Below are 13,971 nucleotides of genomic sequence, written 5' to 3'. Positions count from 1 at the left end.
TTTGATGTCCAAACACTTTTTGTGCGCTGATTAATACGCCGAATACTCTCCAGCGCTCTATAACAGCCAAATAATTAATTATGTACGCTCATAACTAGCCTGGGCCTCATACATAGCTATTCAACATACTGCATATGTACATATGTATGCACTTATAGTTTTTAAAGATGCTACATCAATATATCTATACAAAAAATTAATGTCCGCACAAATTCTTCAAAGCTTATTTAATTCAGAAGAAATTAATCATATGACAGCATGATTTTCTCACCGCTCACAATTTAAGTAATTTGCGTAACTTAAGAATCCAAAATACGCAACTCTCTAAGTTTCTTAAGGCCAGAGTAATCATTTATACATGCTTCCCATTGCACAGGTAGCTTTTTAGTTTGTTAAGTTACGTTTAAGTCTAGAGTGATTACAATATACGTTTTATGAATTGTAGTAAGGAGGGCAATCAATGCATGTAAAAATAGTGAAGTTTGAGTAAACATGAAACTTGAGTCAAAACCAAACCCAAGGGATTTAATTTTATGGTAAGAACTTAGATAATTATTCGAAATAGAACACGAAGATTACGGAGGTGAGAACATTTTATGATAGGTTACAAAAAAGCATTTATCGTTATTGGTATTGGTAACTTATTTCGTTTGTACCAGATACAAGAGCTATTAGGCTCACTTTGAATAATTTCGGAGTCCCCCAACATAGCAATTTACATATATAAAGAATCTAGCATTTTCAATCTCAACATAATTAATTCTATTCGCAAGATAGGACTTAATCCAAGCGAAAAAGTGGAAATGGTCCTAATATGACTGTAACTAACTTAGCAATATATTATGGCATACTGTGCCAAACGCTTTGGATAAATCAATATCAATAGAGTCGATCTGATCACCATCATGAAACGAAGAAATACAATAATTTGAAGAAAAAAACTGCGAGATTAGTAACTGTTGAGCGCCCAGATACAAAAACATACATATGTACATTGCTTAACGAAAAACATCCATGAGCATCCAATTGCTAAGAGTTTCAGATCCCTTATTGCAAAGTCTAGCGAGTATGAAATCTTGATTCCATTCAACCCAACATTCGAGAAATGGTCACTAATACATATGAGTACAACTACATAAAGAAGTCCAAGAATCACTTCTCAGTCTCAATGGGTGACTTGGCAATCACACCTTTGTAGGAAGCCAGAATAAGCGAGGAGCAACTATGATTACAAATTTCGGCTATTTTTGAAAAGTTCTTGTTCTTAAAGTGATTCAGCTTTTTCAATCTACTTTTATACCTACGCCGGTATAATTATACATAAATTTCGAAGAAAGTGGAATATTTCGATTACATACTTCAGTAATTTTTGTTTTAAATATGCCAAAGCATTCAATAAGAGAACGGTTTTTAAAATACTCGGTTTTGGCACAAAAAATATTCGTAACACTTAAGGGGTTAGGTGGGTTTCAGAGGTTGAAAATAAGGAGATTTTGACTATTTTTTTTTTAGTATAGAAAATCATATATTTTATTTAAACAATTCACTATATCTAAGATACATATGTGTCAAACCACGTCAAGTGGGCCCCGAATTTTCCATCAAATTCCCGATTTTAAAATCAAATGCATTTTTGGATAGAGAATTTGTCACATAATAATTGCTGTGAATAGTTTTTTTTTATTTCGCTTTTTGTTTATGTTATTAACAATTGAATTTTTTTGCATGATATTCTTGTAAAATCAATATCTCAGAAACTACAATTGATAATTTGATGAAATTTATATCGGTTACCGAAAAATGTTTAATCTACCGATTTAACGTCCAAAGACTGTGTATTTGTTGAAACAATAATTTTTAACAATAATTTTTATGAAAAATCGCAATTGTTTTTGCGTTCTTCACGCTCTAAATGGACAATATTACAGTCAGATTAAGCGCACAATGCTCACCTTTAATAATCTGTAAAAAAAACTTTGTTCATCCAATCCGTTCTGAAGATATCGAATTTTTTGTCAGTCGAGGCACTACGTACGAAAACGAACTTGCATGAACATGGCTTTGCAGAGTCATACAGTCGCCGCAACTTCTAGTGTCAGTGTGCTGTGATTCCTAGTATGTTGTCTATGCTTTGAGGTTAGAAAAAAATGATTATGTATTGTTATGAAAATGGTTCGACCTGATGAGTGTTGCAGCCCGTTGGGAAAAAAGGTCATAATTGCATACGTCATAATTTATTCCAAATAACCGCTCACTAGGATGTAAAATTCAAACAATATATCGGTAAATACGTTTGCAAATCATGTCGTATAAAGATATATAGAGATGGAAGTGTTACTGAAAGTGCAGCGTATATACGTCCAACTCCACAGTGGGTATAATCTTCATATTTATATATGTACATATATTGTGCATTGAATAGTTATTATTTAGGCAAATAAAGTCAATTAGTTCTCAAAATTTGTGACAGAAAATTTTGATTAATTTATTCTAGTGCTGACCAAGGAGCTGAAAACTATGAGTCTGAAGTTTCTTCTGATGCAGAAGAATGTTCGGATAGTGAAGCTAATTTTGAAAACCAGGAAATTCAGAATGACCTAAAATTAGAAAAGGTGAACAATATTTTACACGAACTTGGTGAACCGCCAATAAAGAAACGACGTTTTTCAAAATTAAGTGATATGAATGTCAAAGAGATAATAGCAGAAATCATCAACGAAAAAAAAGGTGCGTTTAAATCGACAGATTTTGTTTTTTGTTCGCAAAAAGATCATGATGCACATGAAAAAAAAAATTCCAAACGCTTCAATGAGGCAATAGCTATAAAAAAAACGCGGCAATTTCATCACTTCGAACCTGCAAGTAACAAAAAGATTCGAAGTAAAATCTTCTCCGGGGACACATCTTGTTTCGAGACTATTATTACTAATTAAATTTTGTATGTTTTCATGTAGATATGGATGTATGTAATAAAAATTCTAGTAATGAAACACCTCATTTTTGAATCCTTAATCCTGTATGACTCTGCAAAGCCATGTTCATGCAAGTTCGTTTTCGTACGTAGTGCCTCGACTGTCAAAAAATTCGATATCTTCAGAACGGATTGGATGAACAAAGTTTTTTTTACAGATTATTAAAGATGAGCATTGTGCGCTTAATCTGACTGTAATATTGTCCATTTAGAGCATGAAGAACGCAAAAACAATTGCGATTTTTCATAAAAATTATTGTTAAAAATTATTGTTTCAACAAATACACAGTCTTTGGACGTTAAATCGGTAGATTAAACATTTTTCGGTAACCGATATAAATTTCATCAAATTATCAATTGTAGTTTCTGAGATATTGATTTTACAAGAATATCATGCAAAAAAATTCAATTGTTAATAACATAAACAAAAAGCGAAATAAAAAAAAACTATTCACAGCAATTATTATGTGATAAATTCTCTGTCCAAAAATGCATTTGATTTTAAAATCGGGAATTTGATGGAAAATTCGGGGCCCACTTGACGTGGTTTGACTCATATATAAACTGTATCTTGTGAAATTTTTATTTAAAAATTTCGAAAACTCAGCCGTTGGTACCTCATCTTCCTTGACGTCTCAAAAAAAAATGCTCTTGCCGTGGACAGCATAACTCATTATTGGTTCATCTAAAATCAAAAAACCAAAAGGATTTCGTTGGTACATGGATAAATCTCGTTGTTGTACGAAGGAAAAAAAACAATCCAAATTTGAATTTTTTACATGCTTTGAACCAAAAAACACATTTTTTAGTGAAATTTTCGACATACATTGGCTCAAAAAAAATAGTTGTAATTAATAAAAAACAAAATCCTTCGTTCAATAACTAGATAATGTTATTTCAAATATTTGTACAAAATTTGAAGTAAATCGCTTCATAACTTTTCGAGATATCGTGTCCACCGACTTAAAAAATGGAGTTTTGAGATAAACACGTATACCTGCGAAGCGCTCAACTGACGTGGCCTAATGGGCGGAACTTCTGAAGGATCTATCTCTTAGAATTTTACTCGGATCGACTTAAAATTTTAGGAGAGTATTTTAAACATACTGTACTATTTAATGAGACAAAAAAACAAAAATCGATTTTTTGAAATTTTCAAACTCACCTAACCCCTTAAGTTTCAAGATAAGAGGTAAATGAGGCTCCTAAGTAAATCATAAGAAATAAAAAATGGGGCAAACATCTTATTTAGCCCATTTGCAAAAAAATGTATGTGTGTTAGTTGTAGACCAAAAAATTCATCAATCAGCCGAATGTCATAAGAACTGTTAACATTACTGGGTATGACATGGGCACATGAGCATTTGCACAAGACCATACGATTTTCCTTAAACCTAGCTCCTTTGAAATAAACTTTCAAAATTTTTTTGTTTTGCTTGACTAAGATTTTTATACAATCGTATCAGAAAACAGGCACAACGTTGAAATTAAAAATATAAACTAGAAATACTATACTCTATAGCCATAACCATTGCAAAAATACCCCAATAACTATTGTATTTACACATGTACGTTCACATTTTATTGGTACATACATATGTACGTATGTATATAAGTAAAGTACAATATGTTGTAATTTGCTCCACTTTTTTGTAGCGTACGCAGGCAAATTATTTAGCCATCTTTACAAATTTCTAGAAGCATGAAAAAGATTTTCAACTTTCAATGTTGTTGTTTTGTTACTTATCTAGTAAAAACCATCTTTTCTTTCCATTCTAATATTTAAAATACATCAACCAAGGCCTTTGAATTGGTTCCGATCGCTCTAGTTTAGGTTCCCTTTTTTCAAAGCCAAATTTATTGTAATTTGCAAAAAGTATAAGTAAAGATAGCTGACAGTATGGCCCTTCATGCAAAAAATTTACCATAAGCAAACTGGGTGAAGAAAGAAATAGCTGTCAGTGGCACTGAACCTTCCAAGGAACCGCATATTCCCCGCACAGCATTGCTTTGTTCCACTACAACGCGCTGCTCTGACTTTTCTTGTTATACATTTTTGCATAATCTTTGCGTTGGTACATTTTGCAACTGGTTTCAATTGTGCGGACGTAAGAATGTTTGTGTGTACCTTCTTATACAATTGCAATCATACATAACATTCTGTGCCAAATATGTATCCGATGGAATGCCTGGGCACAATGGTTTTAAGAAGTATCAGTCAGCCATTCTCCGCCTGCATTCACAAAAATATTAAAAATATGTAACGCCAGGGATATGTTGCTCGAAATAATTCTTGTTATTGCTTTGTGTTTTTCCAGTAATAATAGGACTGCTGCTGTCTCTCCATATCTTCGTGAACATGGAATGTGCATATGTTGGCCTTTTTTGCAAGTAGTCTATGTACATATACATACACATGCATATAAGGTATTATTTTTTGCTCATTAAAGTCTTTTTGCAAAAACATGTTGATGGCTTGGACACACATATATACAAACCTCGTTTTTGTACCTCGATGTTTAGAATTGTAAAAATGGAAGAATCCTGTTTTCTATGAGTAACTTCTTATTTCAAAAATAAATTACAACTTTAATCCTTTGGCTACGGCTTCGTCCTTTTTAGCCTATTTGCACATCTTTTTGCTTATTTTTGACTATTTTCGATTCCTTTCTTTAGATAATTAGGGGCATCCGAATCTCCGTGAAACATCAAAATGAAGAACAAGTTTTTTTCTAATAGCGGTCGCCCCTCGGTAGGCAATGGCAAACCTTCGAGTGTATTTCTACCATGAAAAAGCTCCTCATAAAAAATATCTGGCGTTCGGAGTCGTCTTAAAACTGTAGGTCGCTCTTTTTATGGAGCAGCATCAAGACGTACACCACAAATAGGAGGAGGAGCTCGGACAAACATCCAAAAAGGATGTAAGCGCCAATTATATATATATATATACAGAGTGTGCCATGTTTTATGTCGGTATGAAAACATTGAATAACATAAAAAACTGATTTGAATGGTATATGTGAGGTATTTTTATTTGGTTTGGTTATTTACAATTTATTAAAACTATTTTTTGAATACAATATCAATCAAATGGCCACCTTTATTAGCAATCACAAACTGCGATCTTTTTTCTGCCTTTGTCATCACCTTGTCAAGCATTTCGGGTTTTATAGCGTACATTTCGGTTGTTTCGGTGTAAAGCGATCCATGGTTGAAATTTTACTGAATTGACATACCCAAAAAACATGTATGTATGTTGAAGTCGATCGGTTGATAAATGACAAAGTTATTCAGCGTTTACATACCGGCATAAAAGATGGCTCACGCTGTATATATAACGTTTTATGTACATATACATATACATACATATAAAGTCAAAATCATTTCATACACATTGAAGAGTTAGTGTCAGAGATTATTCATAATAACTACTTAATACTCTCTGATACGAACTCTTCAATGTGTTTGAAATGATTTTGACTTTTTTAGATATTTTTGGACTAAAACAGTAAACATTTCGCAAAGTAATTCCATCAAGTGAACGCAAATATGTCCTTTTGATATTTAAAAATCTGGCATATATGGAAAGAATAATGATTACAAAAATGATGTGAAACTGACGAATTAAGGAAGTAATTTCCTTCCGAAAAATCCTTAGAATATCCTTCAGGAGCAATCTAGTTTTTTATAAGAGAAGGTGAAGCCGCTTATTCAAAAGCTAAAAACATTGAAGAATTAAGAGCCTTGCACCTGACGGCTAATACAATTTGATCATCCATATCTTACCCATACAACTCCGAAGAAAGGAGACCAGACATTGCATACTTTCCGAGTAGATATTATATCAGTAAAAACTTTTCTCGACGAACCAAACCCCTCAAGTAAATCTTTCATAACTCCGTTACGGTTGTATAGTGGAAAAGTGGAATATGTATGTTGAGTCGAATATTACATACAAAAGAGCTTAAAATAGATGTAAGCACGGTGGAGAGATTTCATGTGGTTAGCATCGGACCGTCAGCTGATTTGCTGATAGAATAGAGGATGTGACAGCAGTTTGTTTACGACCAAACTGAGATTGTGTTGGTGGTATAAGAAAAAGTCAATTACTAATTTTACTTCGTTGCCGTCTGAATCATAGATGATAAAATATCAAACTTTTTTCTCGTGAGAACGGAGTTAACATGGGCTTTTTTTAGCACACTTTTATTAGGTCGGGTTGTATGTATGTATGTATGTATGTAACGGAATCTTTGAGCTTAATTTTCACTGGCTTCTAAACATCTGATCGACTTGAAATTTTGCACACCTATCAAGGACCGATGACAATGCAATAATTTGATAAAAGTTTTCCATTATCCTTATTGGGATTGCCAGGATTAATATTTTCTGTTTTTACCTGTGGGCAAAAAGTAAGGTGAATTTGAATCTTTGAATCTTTTTTTAACACACTTTTATTAGGTCGGGTTGTATGTATGTATGTATGTATGTATGTATGCATGTAACGGAATCTTTGAGCTTAATTTTCACTGGCTTCTAAGAATCTGATCGACTTGAAATTTTGCACACCTATCAAGGACCGATGACAATGCAATAATTTGATAAAAGTTTTCCATTATCCTTATTAGGATTGCCAGGATTAATATTTTCTTTTTTTTACCTGTGGGCAAAAGGTAAGGTGAATTTGGTTGTAAAATGAAAAATCTTTTTTTATTCTTGTAAATCAGTTTCTCAGGCTCCCTCCACGAAATAAGTTCTTCATCCCGATTACTTCTTTATCACGGCCGATAACTGCATAGCTTTAGACTCACAGTCGATAAGAAAGGAATTAAATATAACACGAATATATCGAATCATTTATTCACTGACTGCAATGATAACAATAATTTTCATTCATAATAAACAAAAAATAGTTTAAAGAAACTAAAAAACACGCTTTTTTGCTAATCGAACTAAAAAGTAGAAAATAAAAAATAGTTTAAAAAAACTAAAAAACACGCTTTTATTGCTAATCGAACTAAAAAGTAGAAAATAAATTTTAATGACAAAGAGACCTATAATGAAGTAATAGCAAATCGAACGATCAGTCATAGTCAACTACCTCAGAACAGAATTATAACAAAAATTAAGATACAAATAGAGTAATTCAAATTAGAGTTAAAAGCGTGGGATGCTTGATATAGTAAATATTAAAATTATTCTATTGGCAACTACCTATGTACAGAAGGTTATGAAAGTGAAGCAAAATGCATCCCACGCTTTTAACTCTAATTTGAATTATTCTATTTGTATCTTAATTTTTGTTATAATTTTGTTCTGAGCTAGTTGACTATGACTGATCGTTCGATTTGCTATTACTTCATTATAGGTCTCTTTGTCATTAAAATGTATTTTCTACTTTTTAGTTCGATTAGCAATAAAAGCGTGTTTTTTAGTTTTTTTAAACTATTTTTTATTATAGCTGCCACTCGAGAAAAAATTAACTCGGTATTTTTTAAACAAAAATTGTGAATTTTGCAGCTTTCATACCACATATACATACATATATTATATACACACAATACAAGTAAGTACAATCAGTATAAAATACATATACATATGAAATATAATATTGGGCCTCTTTTTTTGCCAAGGCTTACCAAGTGGCGAATAGATGAAGCAACTGGTACAAATGAACATATGCCAGCAATGCGGGAATAGAGCTTCTTTAAATTAACGCAGTGTTGTTGCTTCGAGAGATAACGAGCGGGAAAATAGCGAATAGAAAATGCCTATTGAGAGAAATAAATTAATGAAGGCGAAAACCATAATTATAAAAGTCTATCAAAAATATTGCAATTTTTGAATATAAGATAAAAATTGGGTAGCAAAAATTAATTTGTAAACTAATTAACAAAAATAAATTATAATTTTATATAGCTTAGAAACAAATTCTGTAAAATATTACAAATTAAAGAGATCACAATTCAATTATCTCCTCCCCTGACTTGGGAAGTTGGAAACGCATTGTCCCCTGACACATCATCGAACATGATATTTTCAATCCGAAAAAACAGTAAAACATCACAAAATCATCTTACTTTAAAATTTACTTTCTTCATATTATATTTATTTTTCTCTTTTATTTGAATATAAATTCCTGCAAAATATGTATATAACAGCATTACTGTAAAAACGAATTGTTTTCGTGAATTATTTTTGCCATCTTATTTCTGGCAGCCCGCCATTTCGTCTATCAGCTGTTCATCAAATGAGAAAACTTTGCATCAAGTCATCTACGGCCTGAACAGGCAGGTAATCTCTGTGATTTGTTCATAGAGAACTATGTAAAAAAACAGTTCGCCAACATTTAATGAGATGAACGAGATGATAGAATTCTCAACTTTTTCGATGCATCTACACCTTTTAAGGCAGCATCTTAACGCAAGCTAACCCATGCACACATCACTATATGGATGCAAGAATGACCATATCTGTAGATCGCCAAACTTTGCCTGGAAATCACTAAGAACAGAATGAGTGAATTATTAATACTTTCTATTTTCGCGGGCTACTAATTAAGTCGGGCATTCGCTGAACATTTTATCGATATCTGCAAATTGGGGTCGAATGAAATGATTTCAACATATTGTAAAAGATCTACAATTGTCATCCAATGTACCAGTTTCCCCTTAAAGAGTAACTAAAAGTTAATAAAAAAATCATATTTCAGTATTCTTGAAAAATTGAATTCGCATTCTATATATTGTGGAAAACTAAGCAGATACATATACTTAAAGAATGCCCGTCTAGATTATTTACGTATAGATAATTCCAAAATCGTTTTCAATTAACTAGTAAGCAAATGGCAAACAAAAAAAATTAAATTCCCAAAATACAAGTATAAAAGTTAACAAATAGTTCGATGGCAACCCCCTAAAAAAGGCAAAACAAAGTGTCAACAAAGGCATCATGCAGATAAAAAAACAAAGCATGAAAAAATATACATATATGGGGGAGAGCAATGCCTTTTCGATCAAATACTTAATGTAGTTAAACCATACGGTAGCTACCCACAAATAATTCCAACACACATATTCAAATAGTGTCATATAAGCGCACTAATTCTTTCAAATTGAAATTCTGCTTTCTGTACTCAACTGTTTTTCTATAATGCAACTAAGTGCCACACTTTGTAATTAAAAGTAAAAAATATCCCACAATATCGTTTAGCAACTTAAAGGTTTGTGGCATGCAGCCTCATTTGATATGTAAATGTGCGGCTAATGAGCAGCACACTCCTCGAGTGCTCACCCTCAAAAATGTGAACGCACACACTCAAATAAACTTGTTAAGATCGTCACACAGATCGTGTGGCGTGTGGCAGGGTAGCGCGCCCCTTTTTAGCGCTTTCTCAAATCATCAACACTAGGCACAAAAATAAAAACATTAAAAAAACGCATGGAGCCACGCGCAGTACACAAGTCACAAAAAACTCTTATTTCACTACCATCGGGAGGGCAGGAATATTTTTTAATGATCGTGTTGCTGTGGTACTCGTTATACATTTTATGCAGCATCTGCGGATAGCCTAACATATGTAGACGATAAAAAACATGCCAACTCAAAATGCCACCAAAATAAGATACAAAGCTGCCGATCTTCAAAGAGCGCAAAAGGTCAGTTGAACGGACGTCTCAACGGTACTTAGTTTTCCTGTCTGCATAAAAAAGAGAAAAAATGTAAATTTATCCTGGCTCTGTTACAATAAAAAAAACCCGTGTGTCACTTCTCCTCCTCCTTGATCCCTCAAGCTGCAATTCATCTCTGTACCTGCGCTGTGCTACCTCATCGGTTAAGTTCTTCATATCATTTAATTTGTTGTCGTGTGCTTAGGCAGTTATGTTTGTATGGGTATCTCTCCCCATCTTCAAATTTTTCCATCACCATCACTTTTCATGTGTTTGTGCTCATGCGCATGTCTTTCTATAGAAAATATACAAAGATCATCCCTCCATTAAGGAGTCATGCAGCAGAAAAAATGGTCCATGTACATCTTGTCGTTCACTTTTTACCTATCATCTTTTTACCTTCTATTTATTTAAGTTTTGTTTATTTAAATCCGCACGTGAGCAACGTCTGCCTCATTTCGTGCCATCCAAAGGCGCACCATCGGCAAGAGTGCTATGTTCTGTCTTCACACTCCTTGTCTTGAAAAATCATGAACTCTCTTTACAATGTCGCCGAGTAATTTTTATCCGCTGTCTTATGTTTTGAATGTGTGTTTTTTATTTTTATCGATATTTTAATGGGATTTTTTATATTATATAACCTTTAGAAGCAGTTTTACTCCTGCGGAAAGCACGCAAAAGATCTTAGCATCTTTTTTTCGTTTTTCTTCTGTTTATTAGTTGCATAATGTTTAACGCGCACTCCAAACGCATGCTACAATTTTTGGGCTGTCAGCTGTCTCTCAGTGTATAGGTATGAATTTTTTTCTGTTTTATTTCACTTTTTATGAATAACAACTTTATTTGTGTTTTTGTCCAACTATCTTTCGATTGGTTCTGTGTTCAATGGCGGTTGTGTGCATGAATATAGGTAATATCCGAAGTGGTGATGTTATAAAAGCAGATTTGACGCTGCCTTATTGGAAGGGTTTGTCTCTTAAACTGTTTAAAAGGGCTAAAATGCAGAAGTAGAAAAAAATGATGCTTGACTATTAGTTGAATTGGTTTTGTAATAATTACATGATTAAAAACTACTTTTAGGTATATTCCCCTCTATGCAAAATAATTAAGCCATATAAATTGCAAATGCAAATAACCAAAATTTTTGGGTGTAAAGGCCGTTCAGAGTTCGAAGCATCCAAATCTTCCCATTATTGATAAAAGGTCCAAATACGGATTCAAAGCACTATAATGCCGTTGGGTAAAGCACCCATCAAAATGATGTGATTAGTAAAAAGCTTTTACAGAAATACAATACATGCGAATGCATGAAAAAATCTTGATTATTACAATTATTATAATTATATATGAAATCCATATCAAGAAAATCGATAACGTGATTACGATGAAGGAAAGACGTGAACTTAGTGTTTATATTGTTTAAAATAATAATTTAAATAGTCAGTATAAAAGATTTTTAAAGGTTAATTGATTGAACCCATTCGCCTTCAAGCGCTAACTTAAAGGCATTATGCGGAGATGCATGCTACTCTTGAAATATATATTTTTTTATTGAAAAGTCACTTCATAACAGTAGCAAAATAATTTCTTGGGAAAGTTAATAGTACCAGAATTTGTTTCAAACAACCACGCCTTCATCAGTTAATATTTTTCACAAATAAACGTATTTTGTCGCAAAAATTTAAACAGGAAGTTAAAGAAAAAACAAAGACGCAGGCAATAAATATTTTGAAGAAAATAACAAAATTACACCCTAAGCATATTTACATGGCTCCAAAGAAACAACAAATGAAACATCCTACGAATAAAAGAAACAGTTTAAAATATATCGTCCCCTTAGTATTAAAATAGCCTATAAATTTTTTGATGTTTTGAGAAAATGAATTTCAAACTTTTTGTCGAAAGTAGCTCTCACTCAAATCTCGTTATGTCTGTAAATATTTATTATTTTTTGACTGACGTTTTGACCCACTTTATGGAACTAGAATTTGACAAAATTTTGACCACATATAAAATCGACGATGGAGAATCCAAAAATTCAAAAAAAAAGAATAGCCTATGAGCACATAGGCTATTGTTATACTAAGGGGACGATATAGCAGCCCAATGTCAGAAAAGAAACAGAGAAAGCTATCTCGTTAGTTCTCATTTTTTATTCCGCCACACGTATTTGACGTACGCTTATTTGACAATATGAAAATGAACACTTTGTTTATTTGTTAACAATAACCCGTTGGTGTTTTTGTAATATACATGAGGTATTAGTATAGTAAAATAGAAACAAGCAATCCATTAATTCTCAGCGTTATAATTACTTCATATTTATTTTACTAATAATTAAGCAATTAATTAATCAAGCACCAAGCATGTTCTGGCATCTTGTGCAGCACTGATGCCTATAAGTGGGACACCTGGGTAAAGATACTATTTTATCAGAGAAGGAAATAAAACTGCATAAAATACGACAAATATTAAAATTACTAAAACAAAATTTTATGCTGTATTTTTAGCTTTACAGCCCAAAATATAAAGTAGATCTGTGGACCGAGAAATGTGAATGTACCTCAAAAAGTTAAAAAAGCCAGAAAGGTTAAAAAAATATGCAAACTAGTATTCTTATTTGTATGTGAAATTGTATGAATAAATAGCCGTCATCTACTATTCGGTAGGGCCCGACTTCGGCCAAACCTCTAGCCCCAATTATACCTGCATAAATTCTACAAGTATGTAGATATATACTTATACATATGTATGTATATGCATACATTAATAAATACCAAGGCAATTATTGTTACTGTGTATAAAATGATTTTATTTTCAGTAGTTCTTAATCCAGTCCTTGCAATCTAAGTATCTACATATACAAATAAGCATAACCGCTTTCCAACATTTTTCGCGCCATAAGCAGCTGCTGCCACGTCAAGATAAAGTGGTGGAGAGAATAACGAATGGTTCAGTCTGTCCCAGAGATAACCTCTGGCCTTTCGACTGCGCTGCTACCGCTCCTGGTTCGACTGCTTCTGTTACCGCCGGTAGTTCTCGGCGACCACATCACTCTGCCTATACACCTAGTTTAATAAAACACATCATGTTACACGTTCGTCCACCGTGCATACATATGTACGTAAAAGGACTCGCAAACTCACAACTCTGCCGACGACATCAAACAATGGCAACAATTCACATTTTTGACAATACCAACGGCGGCGCACAACAATTTTCTCTCCTTTCGTTTTCACCATTTTTACCATTTTTATTCGCCATCGATTTTTTGGATAAAAATTCGAAAACCCTTGTATAAGTATGTGTGAAACTAACGTACATGTACAT

This window comes from Anastrepha ludens, chromosome 6 (genome assembly GCF_028408465.1).
Source record: "Anastrepha ludens isolate Willacy chromosome 6, idAnaLude1.1, whole genome shotgun sequence".
In the NCBI taxonomy this organism is placed as follows: domain Eukaryota; kingdom Metazoa; phylum Arthropoda; class Insecta; order Diptera; family Tephritidae; genus Anastrepha; species Anastrepha ludens.
Note: the sequence above shows the minus strand (reverse complement) of the source record.